This window comes from Triticum urartu, chromosome 1A (genome assembly GCF_056163025.1).
Source record: "Triticum urartu cultivar PI428250 chromosome 1A, HENAU_Tu73, whole genome shotgun sequence".
In the NCBI taxonomy this organism is placed as follows: domain Eukaryota; kingdom Viridiplantae; phylum Streptophyta; class Magnoliopsida; order Poales; family Poaceae; genus Triticum; species Triticum urartu.
The window spans coordinates 37,873,683-37,892,030 of NC_141873.1; the positions used below are offsets into that span (position 1 = coordinate 37,873,683).

An 18,348-nucleotide genomic window follows, 5' to 3' on the forward strand; every position below is an offset into this window, starting at 1 on the left:
TTACGAGTTCAGGCCCTTCTCGGAGGAAGTAATAGCCCTACGTCTCGGAGCCCGAAGGCGGTTGATTGGATTATGTGTGTATGAATTACAGGGGTGCGAACCCTTTACATCGAGGGGGAGGGTGGCTTATATAGAGTTTGCCAGACCCCTTCGGCCCTCAGTTATGCAGGGTTTCAAATACATTAAGGTCGGGCGTTACTGGTAACGCCTCTAATAAAGTGCTATGATGACCATAAAAGCTACTTAATGACCGGCCGTTAGCGTGCGGAGTGACTTTAGGTCTCCTGGCCGTCGAGTGGTTGGATCTTGGTCGAGTGATTGCTTCTTGGTCGAGTGTCTTCGAGTCTGTCGAGCGGAACACCTCCAAGTCGATTGAAAGGTGGTTTCTTCTAGAGATGTCCTTGGGTAGGGCAGTTAGGACTGGTCCATGACCCTACCCTAGGTACATAGCTTCATCATTAGCCCCCGAATGGATCGAGGTTTGAGTGGGGAAGGAGTTGAGAACTTCTCTGACTCATTTTTCATGCCATGAGCATATCTTGTTTCATATCAATGAACCTGAGTGATGATAGCAACTTCCTTTTCAGTCGCCTTGATCCATTCTTCGTTTTTTTTTCGAGTGAGTTTCTTTACTTGAAAAGCTCCGAGTGACGGTGTGGAGGAGATCTTCCGTCTGACAAGTTGCTCTGCTGCCCGCAAATTTCGCGGGATTCGAATTTTGGGAAGCGCGCGGGACGGGGGAGGCCGTAGTAATCGGATGGGATAGGGCGGAGCCGCCTCGATCTCCGTGCCACCTTTTTCGCCACGTATCACGCGCGCGATTGTTACAGGATTTGACAGGATAGTCCGGGCCTACCAGTCACCCACTCGGAAGCGACCTCATATATGGCGTCGGACCGGGGTTTCTCGAACAGTGTGCTCTCATTTCCTCTTCTCCTCTTCAAACTTCTTCGTCGCGCTCGCTCTCGCCCCAGCGCCGCCGCTCCGTACACGTCTCGCCGGTGACGATGGGGAAGGAGAAGACGGCGGCTCTGGAGCGGGCGAAGAAGGCGACGGCAAAGGCGAAGGGGAAGGCGACCAGTCGGGGTGGATCTTCCTCACGAGCCGGCCTGCCGAAGGGCTGGATCCAGGGCGACTGGATCCGCTCGGCGATCCGCCAAGAAGACCTCGACGACCTAGCCGACGGAGGACTGATCCCCCATGGATCGGCGCGGCTTCGGGGGAAGGAATCCGAGCCGCAACCTCGGGAGGGTGAGCGCATCCTCCTTGCTACCCACGTCGACCGTGGATTTTCCTTGCCTCCTCACCCTTTCTTCCGGGGATTTCTGAATTTCTTTGGGGCACAACTCCACCACTTCACTCCCAACACAATCGTGTATATCGCTGCTTTCGTGTCTTTGTGCGAGAATTTCTTGGGTTGTCGGCCTCACTGGGGTCTTTTCAAGCACATTTTCACCTGTCGTTCTCAAACGGTGAAAAAGGCCAATCCGAGTGATGAGAGAACACAAGTGATTCAGATGTGTGGGGGTGTTGGTGTTCAGATAAGAGGGAAAAGTTCCTTTCCGGCCATGATTCTTCCCGACTCGGTCCGCGGATGGCAGTCGACCTGGTTTTACTGCAAAGACCAGCTGACGCCAGGGCAGTCGACTGGCCTCCCTCCTTTTACCATTGACCGAGTGAGCAAACCCTCCTCTTTGAAGGTGCCCCCGGAGGAGAAGGCGCAAGTGAGGGTGCTGGTCAAACGAGTGGTCTAGCTTATCCGTGACGGGGTCACTGGTATGGATCTCTTGGAGGTTTTCCTTCGGCAGCGCATTCAGCCTCTTCAAGCTCGAGACCATCCGATGTGGATGTATTCGGGTCTTGACGACACCAGTCGGATTCACCCGGAGGAGGTCGATGACGACACACTGGAGGGGTGGCTGTCGGGCATCACCGGAAACAAGGACAATCCCAGGGGAGCCAGGAGAGTTCCTCCATTCGACCAGTCCCACAAACCAGAAAAGGTCCGATTTTGAGCTTTCGATTATAATCTGTATTCACTCGCGCAACTGTCTATACTGCGTCGACTGACTTTATTCTTCCTGCTTTCTTTCAGTCCCTTATTGAAATGTACTCAGTGCCCAACGGAGAGTAAGAGCAAGATCTGGAAGGAGAAGCGAGTAGTGGCGACAGTGGCGAGTGGCATTCTGACAGAGAAGAGGACGAAGAAAGCGACGACTCAAGTGACGAAGAAGAAGTCGAGTCGCCTCCTCGCAAGGAGAGGCGATCCAAGCTTGACCAAGAACGACCGAGCGCCCGTGAGAAGGCGATTGCTCAGACTGGTCAGTCTTCAAAGCGTCCTCGGACATCTTCACCAACCCCAACTGAAAAAGTGTCGAAGCATCTCAAAGTTGCATAGCAGAAGCCTCGGAAGGCGTTGCCGAAGATTAAGATCGACATCCCCATCGCTTCTGCGTGAGTGTCTCCCTTTGTATTCACTCGACGCTCCGTGCTGTTTATTTTTTCTTGATTTAACCAGACGAACTTTGGAACTGGCAGCGCTGCTACTTCCGGGACCTCAGCTTACAGAGATGAGGATGAGGTAATGGAGGATGCGGTCACTTCCAATCTGGGTATGATTTCTGTCATTCTGTCTTTATTTGGTCGACTCAACTGCAATGTGTACCATTGGGTGATGTGATTTTGGCGATTGATCCTTGAACAACTCTTAACATTATTGATCTCCCTGATGATGATGATGAAGAGCCTGAGAGGCCTTTGACGAGGAAAAATAGGAAAGCTCCTGCAAGCAAGGTGCCACAGTCGACGCCGATGGCGGAACCAGTCGTTCAGGACGATGGTGATGCCAATCGGGGTTCTGTTACCTTCGCCATGCCATTGTCGAGTGCCTTGCCTTCTTCGTCGACTGCTCAAGCTCGTGCCGACCCACCTTCAGTTTTTGCGATCCATCATGTCCCAGAGGACGAAGTGAATGCTACCAAGGAAGCCATACGCCAGGCGGGCATTATGATGGAGAAGGTGAAGATGGTGCGGGACGCCAGTCAGGCCACCTATGACGCCAGCTCGGCTCTCCAAAGCAATGTTCAGGTTAGTTGGTCGCCGCTTGTTCTGTTAGGATATGCTATCTAAAGACTCTCTTTCCGAAAATCTTTGCATCTGTACACCCACTGGGTGCGTCGATTGAATTTTTGGACTAGTGGGGGCACGCTGAGTGCACCCACTGGGTGTAGTCCCCGAGACTACGGTGTACTGCTGGCAGTCGACTGTAGTCTGTGTGTTTTGATTATTTCGCTCGATCTGGTCTGGCCGTGTCGAGTGTAAACTGGTAGTTTCGCTCTTCCACTCGGTCTGGGCGAGTGGGATCAGAACCGGTGGGGGCACGCCAAGTGCACCCACTGGGTGTAGTCCCCGAGACCGCGGTCGACTGCTGGCAGTTGACTGGGGTCTGAACGGCTTTTTTCTTCCATCTCTCTCTCTTTTTTTTACTCCCTGCATTCGACTCCGGTGGGCTGGTCGAGTGGGATCAGAACCGGTGGGGGCACTCAAAGTGCACCCACTGGGTGTAGTCCCTGAGACTATGGTGGACTGCGGGCAGTCTACCGTAGTCTTAGTATTGATTGTCTTTGTCGTTTTTTGCTGTAAAATAACTTCCCCTCCCTGTTTGTAGAAATCTTGCGATCTTGGAGCTCGCTTTGCTGACTTGGAGAAATAGCAGATCCAGCTAAACCTTGACTTGGAATTGGCTAAGACAGAGCTGCAAAAGGCCAAGCACGACGCCAACGGTAAGACGAGCTTGTCGACTGGTTTGTCTTAGGCTTGAGTACCCTTCTGCTCTTTCTGAATCAAGCACCACTTCTTTGCAGAAAAACTGAACGAAGCTCTGGCGAAGAAGGATCAGGATTTGGCTGCTGCTCAAAAGAAAGCTGGCGACAGAACCGCTCTGGCTGAACAGAAACTGGCTTCAGTCGGCCAATTGGAAGAAGAGAACGCCAAGATGAAATCTGCCCTGAACGAAGCCAACAAGGAGTGCACGCGCTTGAAGAAGGACAATCTTAACCTGTACGAGAAGATGGAGGGCATCGCTCGCAGGAGGGATGATCTGGAGAGCTATCTGAGGAGCCTTGCCAAGAAGTTGTTCATCAAGCTTGAAGGTATACATTTTGTTCTGACTGATGTTGTTTTTTTTGATGACTCAGCATACGGAAATTGACTTATCCTCGGATCGTGAATGCAGAGCTTTGCCAGAACTTCGAGGAGGAGACTGGGCGGATTGAGCCAGGTTTGGACCCCATCAACTCTCCCGTGAAAGATGAAACTGCCATGAATCTGCTCCGACTGGAATCCCGCATCAACGGTGTTGTGGACTACTTGGCTCGACTGAAGGTCGCCACGTCACAGATCGACACGGCACTTTGGCCAGGGGCCACGCTCCAGAATGATCTCGAGTCTCTGATGACTCGACTTAACGAGATCCCTGGTCGAGTGCAGGAGTGGAAGAAATCTTCTGCCCGGTGTGGTGCTGATGTGGCTCTGTCTTTGGTTCGTGTCCACTGCAAGGAGGTGCGACAAGATAAGCTGGCAGCAATCAAGGTTGCCAACACCCAGAGGCATGACTTCCGATCTTTTATGGAGACTTTTCTTGCTGCAGCCACTCGGATCGCCGATGGCGTCGACGTGGACGAGTTCGTTGGGCCTGCCAGTCCTCCTCCTGCGGAGTGAACAAACTTTAATGCCCCACCTTAAATTTGCCTCGGAATGCCGAGTGTTTTTTGTAACCGTTAAACTCTTTCGGGCTGAATGCCCGAGCACTTCGATCTGCGGTCTGGAACCTTTAGGATTTATCTGAACTTGGTTTATCATTGAATATCTTCATGAATTCTCCGTCGAGTGGAACTCGTTCTTCACTCGAGACAACTTTTGTATTTGTGGCACAGCTCCGAAGGAGAAGGTAGCAGTCGACCTGCACCTCGTCGTCCTTGCGGGTCGGGATGGATTGCATGTTATATTTGTGGCGAAGCTCCCAAGGGGAAGGTGCGCCGCACAATCCGCGGAGAATTCATATTCGGAAACCTAAACTACAATGCCGACATCCGCGGAGACTTGATCTTCGACGGATTCGAGGCCACGTCAGGTGCGCCGCACAATCACGGCGAGCATGACGTAACTCTGCCGCCGGACAGTGTTCGGGAGATCGCATCTGCAACTACTCCGGCCTTCAATCCGGAGAAAATTGTGCCATCCGAGGACGGAGGGATAGACCCCGTCATGGAGGCCGCACTCTCAGTGGCGATGGAGCCGGATACTGACTTCACCCCTCACGAGAGCCGTGTCGTCGAACTACAGGATCGTCTCCGGCCACGGACTCCGAGCCACCTGCATCCGTGCCTATCGAATCCGATTGGGCACCGACCATGGAATTCACCTCCGCGGATATCTTTCAGCGCTCGCCTTTTGGCGATGTGCTAAATTCATTAAGGTCTCTCTCCTTGTCAGGAGAACCTTGGCCGAACTATGTCCGGCTAGAATGGGATGCGGATGACGAAGAAATTCGCTGCCCACCCACCACCCACTTAGTAGCCTCTGTCGACGATTTAACCAACATGCTCAATTTCGACTCCGCAGACATCGACGGCATGGATGACGATGCAGGAGAGGAACAGGAACTAGTGCCCACAGGGCACTGGACAGCCACTTCATCACATGACATATACATGGTGGACACACCCAAAGAAAACGATGACGAGGAACGGGAGGAGACAGCGGAGGATGACCCCTCCAAGAAGCAAACAAAGCGTTGGCATAGGCACCGCTCCAAATCCCGCCTCGGCAAAAACAGAGATAACAGCGCAAGAGAAAATAACACTCCAGTCGACTCCAGAGGAAACAACGACCACATTGCCCCGGCGGCAGAGCACGATGAAGCTGCAAATGGCGAACATAGTACGGATCCGACGTCCGAACATGGCGACGCTGAGGATAAACCTAATCGAACCCCCTCTGGGGAGGAAAACAGTCCGGACGAAGATGCACACATCATCCCGGAAAAGCACTTGGAGCAAGAGAGCCTCTGCAGAAGGCTCATTGCCATAGCGAGGAGTCTGAAGAAGCAGAAGCAAAGGCTTAAGGCCGCACAAAACACGCTCAACAGCAGGTGGAACAAAGTGGTCGACAACGAATAAAAGTATGGTGGAAGTTAGCACACAAAGAGATATCCAGAGCACAAGCTATTAACCGAATTCGACGATGAGGCCTTAGAGCCCATACAGCCGAAAAATAACACGACCAATAGGCCGGATCAACCACCTTGTGACCGCGATAGAGCGGCTACCAAAGTCGGACATAAGTTGACACACGATATACGTGAGGACTTGCACCAAAAATCCAGTATGACCAGATCCATCTATGGATGTAGGAAGCGTGCTCCGTCACAAAATCAAAACCAAATACTACAACCGTCCGAACACCATGATACACCCAAATACAGGGGTGCCGCACACCCCCTATGTTTCACCGATGAGGTGCTTGACCATACATTCCCAGAAGGATTCAAAGCAGTGAACATAGAGGCGTACGACAGGACCACAGACCCTGGGGTCTGGATTGAGGATTTTATCCTCCATATCCATATGGCTCGTGGAGACGATCTCCATGCCATCAAGTACTTGCCCCTCAAGCTTAAAGGACCAGCGCGGCAGTGGATGAAAAGCCTCCCCGAAAACTCAATTGCAAGTTGGGAGGAGCTCGAGGACGCTTTTCGGGCTAATTTTCAAGGGACCTATGTCCGACCTCCGGATGCAGACGATTTAAATCATATAATTCAACAGCCCGGAGAGTCAGCCCGAAAGCTTTGGAACAGGTTTCTCACTAAGAAGAACCAAATCGTCGATTGTCCGGACGCCGAAGCCTTAGCAGCTTTCAAACACAGCTTCCGAGACGAATGGCTCGCCAGACACCTCGGGCAAGAAAAACCGAGAACAATGGCAGCCCTGACAAGCCTGATGACCCGCTTTTGCGTGGGCGAAGATAGATGGTTATCCCGCAGTAGCACCAGCGACCCAAGCACATCCAAAGTCAGGGATGGCAATGGAAAACCATGACGCAATAAAAACAAGAATCGAAATAAAGAAGATAGCCCGGATAATACGGTGGTAAATGCCGGATTCAGGGGCTCTCGACGAGGTCAGCGGAAAAAGCCTTCCAAAGACAGCAGAGATGGACCGTCTGGCCTAAACAGGATTCTTGACAAACTATGTCAGATTGATGGCACCCCCGATAAACCTGCAAATTACACCCACAGAGAATGCTGGGTCTTCAAGCAGGCCGGTAAGCTAAACACCGAACACAAGGGGGGAGACACCAAGCGAAGACGAGGACGAACCTCGCCAGCAAAGCACTGGAGGACAGAAAAAATTCCCACCATAGGTTAAAACGGTAAACATGATCCATGTGACGAAGAGGAGAAGCAAACATGCACTCCGAAACACACGCGCCATAGAGCCCGTCACCCCTAAATTTGAACCCTGGTTGGCCTGCCCGATCACGTTTGATCACAAGGATCACGCGACAAGCCTCTGGCATGAAGGATTGGCCGCCTTGGTGTTAGACCCAATAATAAATGGATACCACCTCGCACGAGTCCTTATGGACGGCAACAGTGGTCTAAATCTGATATATCAGGACACAGTCCGCAAAATGGGGATAGACCCGACAAAAATCAGTCGCAGCAATACTACCTTCAAGGGAGTAATACTAGGCAAGTGCCATCCACGCACCCTCTATACACGCCGACCTCTTCATAGCGTCGATGTGAGGCACAACACCAAGGAATTGTTGCACCAAACTAAATTAACTATTCGGCCTAGGCCCTTCCGGCCACAGATGATCCACAACAAACCTCATGGCAAGTCCGGACAACCTATGTAGCTCGGCCCACTCGGCCATTCGCTCAGCAGCAGCGGACACATTGGAGCATGGAACTGTGACCAGAACAGCTTTCCCACTTCACGATATTTTTGATCCTTGAAGAACTCGGCCGCATCAGCAGCACTTGCTGCCAAATCCACGTATGCGTCTAGAGAACTCCATAGTTGATCAAGAGGAGCATACTTCGGATCTCCGAACTTAGTCCGCAACAAAAAGGGCTTCCCAGCCGCGATATCTGCAGCTTGACGCAGCTCCTCCTTCGTCGCTCTGATTTTGGAGCGGACTTCCTTGGCTGCTACCATGGCCTTCTCCAGGCCCGTCGCCTTCGCTCGGCTTTCTTTTTGAAGAAGCTGGTAACGGTCAGCGGCTTCTTTCAACTCAAAGGCCATCTTGGCTATTCTTTCCTTGCTCTGGCAATGCGCGGCCTATTCGGCCCTCAGCTCTTCGACTGCCTTTAGAGCGGCTGCATCTCTATTCCTTGCTTGTCCCTTGGCTCTTGCAAGTTCCGCCCGAAGGGTCTCCACGGTGGCAGCTCCATCTGCAGTCACAACATATTAAAGATACTGGCATAATGCTCCTCTTACTATTTGTTTATCACCGAAGAAATCACTTACCATGTGCCTCGTCAAGCGGCTTGTTGACAAGAACGATGTCGGCATGTGCCACATGAAGCTGCCGATTTAGCTCGGCAAACTCATCAGTCCGGCTAGCCACCGGACCTTCAGCCACCTGCACATAAAGGCAGTCTAGTTATTACCTGGGAATATGATCCTCTGTTTGCTGCTGTTTTCGACGGCAACCAGAGTCTCAGGGGCTACTATCTGCATAGGGCACACCCAACGTGTGCGGTACTGTCAAAAACATACACTATTTCACGTACCTCAAAGCCTTTCAGCAGACTCATAAAAGCTTCATGCAACCCGCTTTCGGCGGATGAAATCCTTTCAATCACCGTACCCATTAACGTACAATGCGCTTCTGAGATGGCCGCTTGCTCCAGAAGATCCTTTAGTGCGTACGACCGCACACTGTACGGTTCCGGACTCTTTCTGTTGGTCTCTTTAGGAGCCGAATAGTGAGGACTTCGGGTGGCCAAAGGATTACCCTCTGGCCTTGGCGGATCAGGAGAAACCCTCCGCGACGACACTTCAGGGTCGCCCGCCTCATGAGGCGGAGTGACAGGGGGAGGTTTTTCGCTCTCCATCATCTCCGGAAGAAGATCCCCCGAAGACAAACTCTATCAAGAAGGGCTACGATCCGAACTGCAAGATATATGCTTCGGTTATTATCTTCAGAAGTAATGTAAGATATTTTTACTATTAAGTACCTTCTCACTTACAGCTCGGTAGAGGGCTAACCCCCTTGCGGACACTGTGCGGCAAGGATACCCTCCGAGGTAGGACCCTCTGGCGAAGATTTCTTCCCCCGTTTGGAAACCTTCATTTTCGGGTCTTCAGAGGTGGTCCTCTTCCTTCCTTGGGGAGAGGGGATTTCAGATTCTTCTCCCTGGTTGTCCTCCTTCGCGGAGGCGCTAATTCCCCCGGTTCGGATGAATGATGAGTGAGGCCTACTTTCAGCCTCTTTATCCCCCCTCCCCTTCATCTTCCCCTGAGGGCGCCTGACAAGGCGCCGGCTCAAGCATTCTGTCTAGTACTGGATTGGCCAAGCCTTCGGGAAGGGGGGCCGAACACCTGATCATCTTCGCCTTTGTTATCCAGTCCTGGTCAAAGAGCGACTTTTCATATTGATTTTATGATAAATAGAAAGACAGCGTGTTCGGCCATGGGATTATTTACTTGGGTATCGGGGCAATTACAGCTCAGACCCGCATCCTCGGTGGTGTCCGGACACTCTATTTGGGGTCCGAAGAACAATTTGTACATCTCTTCGAGCGTCATGCCGAGGAAGTGTTGAATAGTTCGCGGTCCTTCCGGGTTGAATTCCCACATACGGAGGGGTCGACGTTTGCAAGGCTGGATTCGACGAACTAGCATGACTTGCATTACCTTGACCAAGCTGACATCTCTCTCAAGGAGATATCGGATGCGACTCTGCAATATCGGCACATCATTTACTGGCCCCCAGTTCAGCCCCTTGTTGATCCATGACGTCAGTTGTGGTGGAGGGCCCGAGCGAAAGGCAGGGGCGGCTACCCACTTGGCACTTCGGGGAGTTGTGATATAAAACCACTCTCGTTGCCATAAACTGGACACCTCTGGGAAGGAGCCCTCTAACCACGGAACATCAGCACTTTTGCTTATTGCGGCACCTCCGCACTCTGCGTGACGCCCCTCGATCATCTTCGTCTTCACATTGAAAGTCTTGAGCCACAGGCCGAAGTGTGGGGTAATGTGAAGGAAGGCCTCACACAGAACGAAGAACGACGAGATGTGAAGGAGGGAATCCGGGGCTAGATCATGGAAATCCAGTCCATAATAGAACATGAGCCCCCTAACAAAGGGATCCGGAGCAAGGCCTAGCCCTCGGAGGAAGTGAGAGATGAACAGAACACTCTCGTTGGGTTCGGGAGTGGGGATGACCTGCCCTCGGGCAGGCAGCCTGTGTGAGATTTCAGCGGTCAGATATCTGGCCTCTCTCAGCTTCTTGATGTCCTCCTCTGTGACAGAGGAAGGCATCCACCGACCTTGGAGGTTGGATCCGGACATGGTTGAAGGTCCAAAGTGCGTGATCTGAGCCTTGGGTGTTGGAACTCGAGGCAGTGGAAGGATTCGATTGAGCACGAGGGGAAAAAGGACAGACCTAGGACTCTTTATAAGGAAGGTGAATATGAAGCGTCCTCCTCGTGGCCGTTTGGGACTTGCCTAAAATCGAGGAGTCATACCAACAGGCACGATTGGGTTACCCACGTCTGTATTGATGAGAATCCCATAAGAAGGGGGACACGATCTCTGCTTTGACGAGACGTGTCAGGAAAACCGCCTCGCGATATGTGCAGCCCGAGATCCCGCACAGTTCGGGACCCCCTACCCGAGATCCGCCGGTTTTGACACCGACAGCTGCTATCTGGTCTTGCGAGATTTTCTCACCATGATACGGAGGCGTACATGATGCCCCTCGACTTCAATGTGACCTCCATTAGCCGAAACTTCTTTGCATGTATGTAGTGGGTCGCCATACATCATTTCACTGGACTTCGATCTGATCACCATCGCCTGAAACTTCGTGGCAGGTATGTACTGGGTCGGCATGAAGTCCCACTGGATGGTTGCCGTTAGAGAAAACGGGAAAAAGTTGGTGCTCGTGAACTTCCAGACCTCCCATGAGATTATCCTTCCTCCGTCGGATTATATAGGGTTATACCATCGCGGTCCAAGTTATCTAGATTACCACGTCAGTTGGACGGACCTTATTTTGCAGAAGATTGTAATCTGCCAAGTGCCCACACGACATGAGTATTACGCAGAGTTCAAGCTAATTGCCTTGTTCGACCGCGGACTCGCATATCTTTACGTAGGTGCCTTTTTTAGCTGGAGACAACTCAGCTCGCAGTGGATCGTCAAAGCTGATACACACTTCTGTGATGCTATTGAACACAATGGCATCATCTACGTGATCGACAAAGCAGATGGCAGCACGTATTGCTGGAACAGCGCGTGTAAGTTGTTTTCATTATGGGCCAGTTTCACCTCGGGCCATTAAATGGCCCAGAGTTAGAAAGGGATACATATGGGACGAAAGACATCAAGAGTCATACATGGGCCAAAACTTACAATGGGCTAGAATTATATTAGACGGCCCAAATGACATTGTTGGGGCGATTTCGGAAATGTCATAAGAGGCCGTGATTTAGCATGCTGTAAATGGGTTATATGCAAACATGTCATTAACAGGCAGGAAATATATTGTGCTAGTAAGCATGGGAGAGTGGTAAGCATAGTAACCATGGGAAAGTGGTAAGCATGGTGAAGTGGCAAAGTAACTAGCGGTAAATTGGCAAGTGTGGGAAAGTAGTAAGCGCGAAGAAGTGTCAGAGTAAGTAGTATAGTGTCATAGATAGTATGTGCCACCAGGGGTAAAATGGTAAGTGTGCTAAGAGGGGTAGAGTTGCAGAGTAAGAATGCCTTGGTATAGTGGGAAGCGTGCTAAAAGGGAGAAATAAGTTGAGTACGTAGTAGCCAACGTTTGCCAATGGTGGAAAATTGGGATATGTGGGAAAGTGGGAATGATTGTAATAGTGATAAGAGGTGGAATATACATGAACTAGCAAGGGTGGGAAAGTGGTAAGCATAGTGAATTGGCAGATTAAGTCATAGTTGGTATTAGCCAGTGATGGAAAAGTGGCAATGGCCGGAATAGTAAAAAGGTGGTGGAGTAAGTACTATATTTTAATATGTGGCAATGGTGAAAAAGTGGCAAAGACAGTAATACTGCAAAAGAATTATGTGTGGCAAACTCGTAGAGTAAGTAATATATTTTCATGTGCCCTTTTTATATTTTATATATACTAAGTGGCAAGGATTGTAACGGTGGAATAGTGGCAAAGATGGTAGGAGTTCAGGTTTGGTCCATGTATATAATAAGTTTTAGCTCGTTGGTCATTATTCACGCGTGTAGCGGCGGGGAAAGCAAAGTACGATCGTCTTTGTAGTGGAGCTGGGAGGGGCAAGCATAAGGGACGAAGACGGGGGTAACATGTCGGATGCGATCATACCAGCACTAAAGCACCGGATCCCATCAGAACTCCGAAGTTAAGCGTGCTTGGGCGAGAGTAGTACTAGGATGGGTGACCTCCTGGGAAGTCCTCGTGTTGCATTCCCTTTTTAAAATTTTTTTGCGCGGCGTGCAAAAGAAAGCTCACGGCCGCGACATATATTTACCACGTTTTATTATTTTGCACGTTTGCGGTAAGTTTTAGCTCGTTGGTCATTATTCACGCGTGTAGCGGCGGGGAAAGCAAAGTACGATCGTCTTTGTAGTGGAGCTGGGAGGGGCAAGCATAAGGGACGAAGACGGGGGTAACATGTCGGATGCGATCATACCAGCACTAAAGCACCGGATCCCATCAGAACTCCGAAGTTAAGCGTGCTTGGGCGAGAGTAGTACTAGGATGGGTGACCTCCTGGGAAGTCCTCGTGTTGCATTCCCTTTTTAAAATTTTTTTGCGCGGCGTGCAAAAGAAAGCTCACGGCCGCGACATATATTTACCACGTTTTATTATTTTGCACGTTTGCGGTAAGTTTTAGCTCGTTGGTCATTATTCACGCGTGTAGCGGCGGGGAAAGCAAAGTACGATCGTCTTTGTAGTGGAGCTGGGAGGGGCAAGCATAAGGGACGAAGACGGGGGTAACATGTCGGATGCGATCATACCAGCACTAAAGCACCGGATCCCATCAGAACTCCGAAGTTAAGCGTGCTTGGGCGAGAGTAGTACTAGGATGGGTGACCTCCTGGGAAGTCCTCGTGTTGCATTCCCTTTTTAAAATTTTTTTGCGCGGCGTGCAAAAGAAAGCTCACGGCCGCGACATATATTTACCACGTTTTATTATTTTGCACGTTTGCGGTAAGTTTTAGCTCGTTGGTCATTATTCACGCGTGTAGCGGCGGGGAAAGCAAAGTACGATCGTCTTTGTAGTGGAGCTGGGAGGGGCAAGCATAAGGGACGAAGACGGGGGTAACATGTCGGATGCGATCATACCAGCACTAAAGCACCGGATCCCATCAGAACTCCGAAGTTAAGCGTGCTTGGGCGAGAGTAGTACTAGGATGGGTGACCTCCTGGGAAGTCCTCGTGTTGCATTCCCTTTTTAAAAATTTTTTGCGCGGCGTGCAAAAGAAAGCTCACGGCCGCGACATATATTTACCACGTTTTATTATTTTGCACGTTTGCGGTAAGTTTTAGCTCGTTGGTCATTATTCACGCGTGTAGCGGCGGGGAAAGCAAAGTACGATCGTCTTTGTAGTGGAGCTGGGAGGGGCAAGCATAAGGGACGAAGACGGGGGTAACATGTCGGATGCGATCATACCAGCACTAAAGCACCGGATCCCATCAGAACTCCGAAGTTAAGCGTGCTTGGGCGAGAGTAGTACTAGGATGGGTGACCTCCTGGGAAGTCCTCGTGTTGCATTCCCTTTTTAAAATTTTTTTGCGCGGCGTGCAAAAGAAAGCTCACGGCCGCGACATATATTTACCACGTTTTATTATTTTGCACGTTTGCGGTAAGTTTTAGCTCGTTGGTCATTATTCACGCGTGTAGCGGCGGGGAAAGCAAAGTACGATCGTCTTTGTAGTGGAGCTGGGAGGGGCAAGCATAAGGGACGAAGACGGGGGTAACATGTCGGATGCGATCATACCAGCACTAAAGCACCGGATCCCATCAGAACTCCGAAGTTAAGCGTGCTTGGGCGAGAGTAGTACTAGGATGGGTGACCTCCTGGGAAGTCCTCGTGTTGCATTCCCTTTTTAAAATTTTTTTGCGCGGCGTGCAAAAGAAAGCTCACGGCCGCGACATATATTTACCACGTTTTATTATTTTGCACGTTTGCGGTAAGTTTTAGCTCGTTGGTCATTATTCACGCGTGTAGCGGCGGGGAAAGCAAAGTACGATCGTCTTTGTAGTGGAGCTGGGAGGGGCAAGCATAAGGGACGAAGACGGGGGTAACATGTCGGATGCGATCATACCAGCACTAAAGCACCGGATCCCATCAGAACTCCGAAGTTAAGCGTGCTTGGGCGAGAGTAGTACTAGGATGGGTGACCTCCTGGGAAGTCCTCGTGTTGCATTCCCTTTTTAAAATTTTTTTGCGCGGCGTGCAAAAGAAAGCTCACGGCCGCGACATATATTTACCACGTTTTATTATTTTGCACGTTTGCGGTAAGTTTTAGCTCGTTGGTCATTATTCACGCGTGTAGCGGCGGGGAAAGCAAAGTACGATCGTCTTTGTAGTGGAGCTGGGAGGGGCAAGCATAAGGGACGAAGACGGGGGTAACATGTCGGATGCGATCATACCAGCACTAAAGCACCGGATCCCATCAGAACTCCGAAGTTAAGCGTGCTTGGGCGAGAGTAGTACTAGGATGGGTGACCTCCTGGGAAGTCCTCGTGTTGCATTCCCTTTTTAAAATTTTTTTGCGCGGCGTGCAAAAGAAAGCTCACGGCCGCGACATATATTTACCACGTTTTATTATTTTGCACGTTTGCGGTAAGTTTTAGCTCGTTGGTCATTATTCACGCGTGTAGCGGCGGGGAAAGCAAAGTACGATCGTCTTTGTAGTGGAGCTGGGAGGGGCAAGCATAAGGGACGAAGACGGGGGTAACATGTCGGATGCGATCATACCAGCACTAAAGCACCGGATCCCATCAGAACTCCGAAGTTAAGCGTGCTTGGGCGAGAGTAGTACTAGGATGGGTGACCTCCTGGGAAGTCCTCGTGTTGCATTCCCTTTTTAAAATTTTTTTGCGCGGCGTGCAAAAGAAAGCTCACGGCCGCGACATATATTTACCACGTTTTATTATTTTGCACGTTTGCGGTAAGTTTTAGCTCGTTGGTCATTATTCACGCGTGTAGCGGCGGGGAAAGCAAAGTACGATCGTCTTTGTAGTGGAGCTGGGAGGGGCAAGCATAAGGGACGAAGACGGGGGTAACATGTCGGATGCGATCATACCAGCACTAAAGCACCGGATCCCATCAGAACTCCGAAGTTAAGCGTGCTTGGGCGAGAGTAGTACTAGGATGGGTGACCTCCTGGGAAGTCCTCGTGTTGCATTCCCTTTTTAAAATTTTTTTGCGCGGCGTGCAAAAGAAAGCTCACGGCCGCGACATATATTTACCACGTTTTATTATTTTGCACGTTTGCGGTAAGTTTTAGCTCGTTGGTCATTATTCACGCGTGTAGCGGCGGGGAAAGCAAAGTACGATCGTCTTTGTAGTGGAGCTGGGAGGGGCAAGCATAAGGGACGAAGACGGGGGTAACATGTCGGATGCGATCATACCAGCACTAAAGCACCGGATCCCATCAGAACTCCGAAGTTAAGCGTGCTTGGGCGAGAGTAGTACTAGGATGGGTGACCTCCTGGGAAGTCCTCGTGTTGCATTCCCTTTTTAAAATTTTTTTGCGCGGCGTGCAAAAGAAAGCTCACGGCCGCGACATATATTTACCACGTTTTATTATTTTGCACGTTTGCGGTAAGTTTTAGCTCGTTGGTCATTATTCACGCGTGTAGCGGCGGGGAAAGCAAAGTACGATCGTCTTTGTAGTGGAGCTGGGAGGGGCAAGCATAAGGGACGAAGACGGGGGTAACATGTCGGATGCGATCATACCAGCACTAAAGCACCGGATCCCATCAGAACTCCGAAGTTAAGCGTGCTTGGGCGAGAGTAGTACTAGGATGGGTGACCTCCTGGGAAGTCCTCGTGTTGCATTCCCTTTTTAAAATTTTTTTGCGCGGCGTGCAAAAGAAAGCTCACGGCCGCGACATATATTTACCACGTTTTATTATTTTGCACGTTTGCGGTAAGTTTTAGCTCGTTGGTCATTATTCACGCGTGTAGCGGCGGGGAAAGCAAAGTACGATCGTCTTTGTAGTGGAGCTGGGAGGGGCAAGCATAAGGGACGAAGACGGGGGTAACATGTCGGATGCGATCATACCAGCACTAAAGCACCGGATCCCATCAGAACTCCGAAGTTAAGCGTGCTTGGGCGAGAGTAGTACTAGGATGGGTGACCTCCTGGGAAGTCCTCGTGTTGCATTCCCTTTTTAAAATTTTTTTGCGCGGCGTGCAAAAGAAAGCTCACGGCCGCGACATATATTTACCACGTTTTATTATTTTGCACGTTTGCGGTAAGTTTTAGCTCGTTGGTCATTATTCACGCGTGTAGCGGCGGGGAAAGCAAAGTACGATCGTCTTTGTAGTGGAGCTGGGAGGGGCAAGCATAAGGGACGAAGACGGGGGTAACATGTCGGATGCGATCATACCAGCACTAAAGCACCGGATCCCATCAGAACTCCGAAGTTAAGCGTGCTTGGGCGAGAGTAGTACTAGGATGGGTGACCTCCTGGGAAGTCCTCGTGTTGCATTCCCTTTTTAAAATTTTTTTGCGCGGCGTGCAAAAGAAAGCTCACGGCCGCGACATATATTTACCACGTTTTATTATTTTGCACGTTTGCGGTAAGTTTTAGCTCGTTGGTCATTATTCACGCGTGTAGCGGCGGGGAAAGCAAAGTACGATCGTCTTTGTAGTGGAGCTGGGAGGGGCAAGCATAAGGGACGAAGACGGGGGTAACATGTCGGATGCGATCATACCAGCACTAAAGCACCGGATCCCATCAGAACTCCGAAGTTAAGCGTGCTTGGGCGAGAGTAGTACTAGGATGGGTGACCTCCTGGGAAGTCCTCGTGTTGCATTCCCTTTTTAAAATTTTTTTGCGCGGCGTGCAAAAGAAAGCTCACGGCCGCGACATATATTTACCACGTTTTATTATTTTGCACGTTTGCGGTAAGTTTTAGCTCGTTGGTCATTATTCACGCGTGTAGCGGCGGGGAAAGCAAAGTACGATCGTCTTTGTAGTGGAGCTGGGAGGGGCAAGCATAAGGGACGAAGACGGGGGTAACATGTCGGATGCGATCATACCAGCACTAAAGCACCGGATCCCATCAGAACTCCGAAGTTAAGCGTGCTTGGGCGAGAGTAGTACTAGGATGGGTGACCTCCTGGGAAGTCCTCGTGTTGCATTCCCTTTTTAAAATTTTTTTGCGCGGCGTGCAAAAGAAAGCTCACGGCCGCGACATATATTTACCACGTTTTATTATTTTGCACGTTTGCGGTAAGTTTTAGCTCGTTGGTCATTATTCACGCGTGTAGCGGCGGGGAAAGCAAAGTACGATCGTCTTTGTAGTGGAGCTGGGAGGGGCAAGCATAAGGGACGAAGACGGGGGTAACATGTCGGATGCGATCATACCAGCACTAAAGCACCGGATCCCATCAGAACTCCGAAGTTAAGCGTGCTTGGGCGAGAGTAGTACTAGGATGGGTGACCTCCTGGGAAGTCCTCGTGTTGCATTCCCTTTTTAAAATTTTTTTGCGCGGCGTGCAAAAGAAAGCTCACGGCCGCGACATATATTTACCACGTTTTATTATTTTGCACGTTTGCGGTAAGTTTTAGCTCGTTGGTCATTATTCACGCGTGTAGCGGCGGGGAAAGCAAAGTACGATCGTCTTTGTAGTGGAGCTGGGAGGGGCAAGCATAAGGGACGAAGACGGGGGTAACATGTCGGATGCGATCATACCAGCACTAAAGCACCGGATCCCATCAGAACTCCGAAGTTAAGCGTGCTTGGGCGAGAGTAGTACTAGGATGGGTGACCTCCTGGGAAGTCCTCGTGTTGCATTCCCTTTTTAAAATTTTTTTGCGCGGCGTGCAAAAGAAAGCTCACGGCCGCGACATATATTTACCACGTTTTATT

General features: G+C 50.6%; 18 non-coding genes across 18 annotated transcripts; all 18 read left to right on the forward strand.

The window, feature by feature from the left end:
- The first annotated feature begins 12,581 nt into the window (after nt 1–12,581).
- LOC147988845 (5S ribosomal RNA) lies at nt 12,582–12,700 on the forward strand. The gene has a single exon (XR_015614097.1). It is a non-coding gene; the product is annotated as a 5S ribosomal RNA (ribosomal RNA).
- Nucleotides 12,701–12,909: 209 nt separating this feature from the next.
- Nucleotides 12,910–13,028, forward strand: LOC147988846 (5S ribosomal RNA). Its single transcript, XR_015614108.1, has one exon. It is a non-coding gene; the product is annotated as a 5S ribosomal RNA (ribosomal RNA).
- Nucleotides 13,029–13,237: 209 nt separating this feature from the next.
- On the forward strand, nt 13,238–13,356 carry LOC147988847 (5S ribosomal RNA). The gene has a single exon (XR_015614119.1). It is a non-coding gene; the product is annotated as a 5S ribosomal RNA (ribosomal RNA).
- A 209-nt stretch (nt 13,357–13,565) lies between these two features.
- Nucleotides 13,566–13,684, forward strand: LOC147988848 (5S ribosomal RNA). The gene has a single exon (XR_015614130.1). It is a non-coding gene; the product is annotated as a 5S ribosomal RNA (ribosomal RNA).
- A 209-nt stretch (nt 13,685–13,893) lies between these two features.
- LOC147988849 (5S ribosomal RNA) lies at nt 13,894–14,012 on the forward strand. Its single transcript, XR_015614143.1, has one exon. It is a non-coding gene; the product is annotated as a 5S ribosomal RNA (ribosomal RNA).
- A 209-nt stretch (nt 14,013–14,221) lies between these two features.
- On the forward strand, nt 14,222–14,340 carry LOC147988850 (5S ribosomal RNA). Its single transcript, XR_015614154.1, has one exon. It is a non-coding gene; the product is annotated as a 5S ribosomal RNA (ribosomal RNA).
- Nucleotides 14,341–14,549: 209 nt separating this feature from the next.
- Nucleotides 14,550–14,668, forward strand: LOC147988851 (5S ribosomal RNA). Its single transcript, XR_015614166.1, has one exon. It is a non-coding gene; the product is annotated as a 5S ribosomal RNA (ribosomal RNA).
- Nucleotides 14,669–14,877: 209 nt separating this feature from the next.
- LOC147988852 (5S ribosomal RNA) lies at nt 14,878–14,996 on the forward strand. Its single transcript, XR_015614177.1, has one exon. It is a non-coding gene; the product is annotated as a 5S ribosomal RNA (ribosomal RNA).
- Nucleotides 14,997–15,205: 209 nt separating this feature from the next.
- LOC147988853 (5S ribosomal RNA) lies at nt 15,206–15,324 on the forward strand. The gene has a single exon (XR_015614188.1). It is a non-coding gene; the product is annotated as a 5S ribosomal RNA (ribosomal RNA).
- A 209-nt stretch (nt 15,325–15,533) lies between these two features.
- Nucleotides 15,534–15,652, forward strand: LOC147988854 (5S ribosomal RNA). Its single transcript, XR_015614199.1, has one exon. It is a non-coding gene; the product is annotated as a 5S ribosomal RNA (ribosomal RNA).
- A 209-nt stretch (nt 15,653–15,861) lies between these two features.
- Nucleotides 15,862–15,980, forward strand: LOC147988855 (5S ribosomal RNA). The gene has a single exon (XR_015614210.1). It is a non-coding gene; the product is annotated as a 5S ribosomal RNA (ribosomal RNA).
- Nucleotides 15,981–16,189: 209 nt separating this feature from the next.
- On the forward strand, nt 16,190–16,308 carry LOC147988856 (5S ribosomal RNA). The gene has a single exon (XR_015614221.1). It is a non-coding gene; the product is annotated as a 5S ribosomal RNA (ribosomal RNA).
- A 209-nt stretch (nt 16,309–16,517) lies between these two features.
- LOC147988857 (5S ribosomal RNA) lies at nt 16,518–16,636 on the forward strand. The gene has a single exon (XR_015614232.1). It is a non-coding gene; the product is annotated as a 5S ribosomal RNA (ribosomal RNA).
- Nucleotides 16,637–16,845: 209 nt separating this feature from the next.
- LOC147988858 (5S ribosomal RNA) lies at nt 16,846–16,964 on the forward strand. The gene has a single exon (XR_015614243.1). It is a non-coding gene; the product is annotated as a 5S ribosomal RNA (ribosomal RNA).
- Nucleotides 16,965–17,173: 209 nt separating this feature from the next.
- Nucleotides 17,174–17,292, forward strand: LOC147988859 (5S ribosomal RNA). The gene has a single exon (XR_015614254.1). It is a non-coding gene; the product is annotated as a 5S ribosomal RNA (ribosomal RNA).
- A 209-nt stretch (nt 17,293–17,501) lies between these two features.
- LOC147988860 (5S ribosomal RNA) lies at nt 17,502–17,620 on the forward strand. The gene has a single exon (XR_015614265.1). It is a non-coding gene; the product is annotated as a 5S ribosomal RNA (ribosomal RNA).
- Nucleotides 17,621–17,829: 209 nt separating this feature from the next.
- Nucleotides 17,830–17,948, forward strand: LOC147988861 (5S ribosomal RNA). Its single transcript, XR_015614276.1, has one exon. It is a non-coding gene; the product is annotated as a 5S ribosomal RNA (ribosomal RNA).
- Nucleotides 17,949–18,157: 209 nt separating this feature from the next.
- On the forward strand, nt 18,158–18,276 carry LOC147988862 (5S ribosomal RNA). The gene has a single exon (XR_015614287.1). It is a non-coding gene; the product is annotated as a 5S ribosomal RNA (ribosomal RNA).
- Nucleotides 18,277–18,348: the final 72 nt, after the last annotated feature.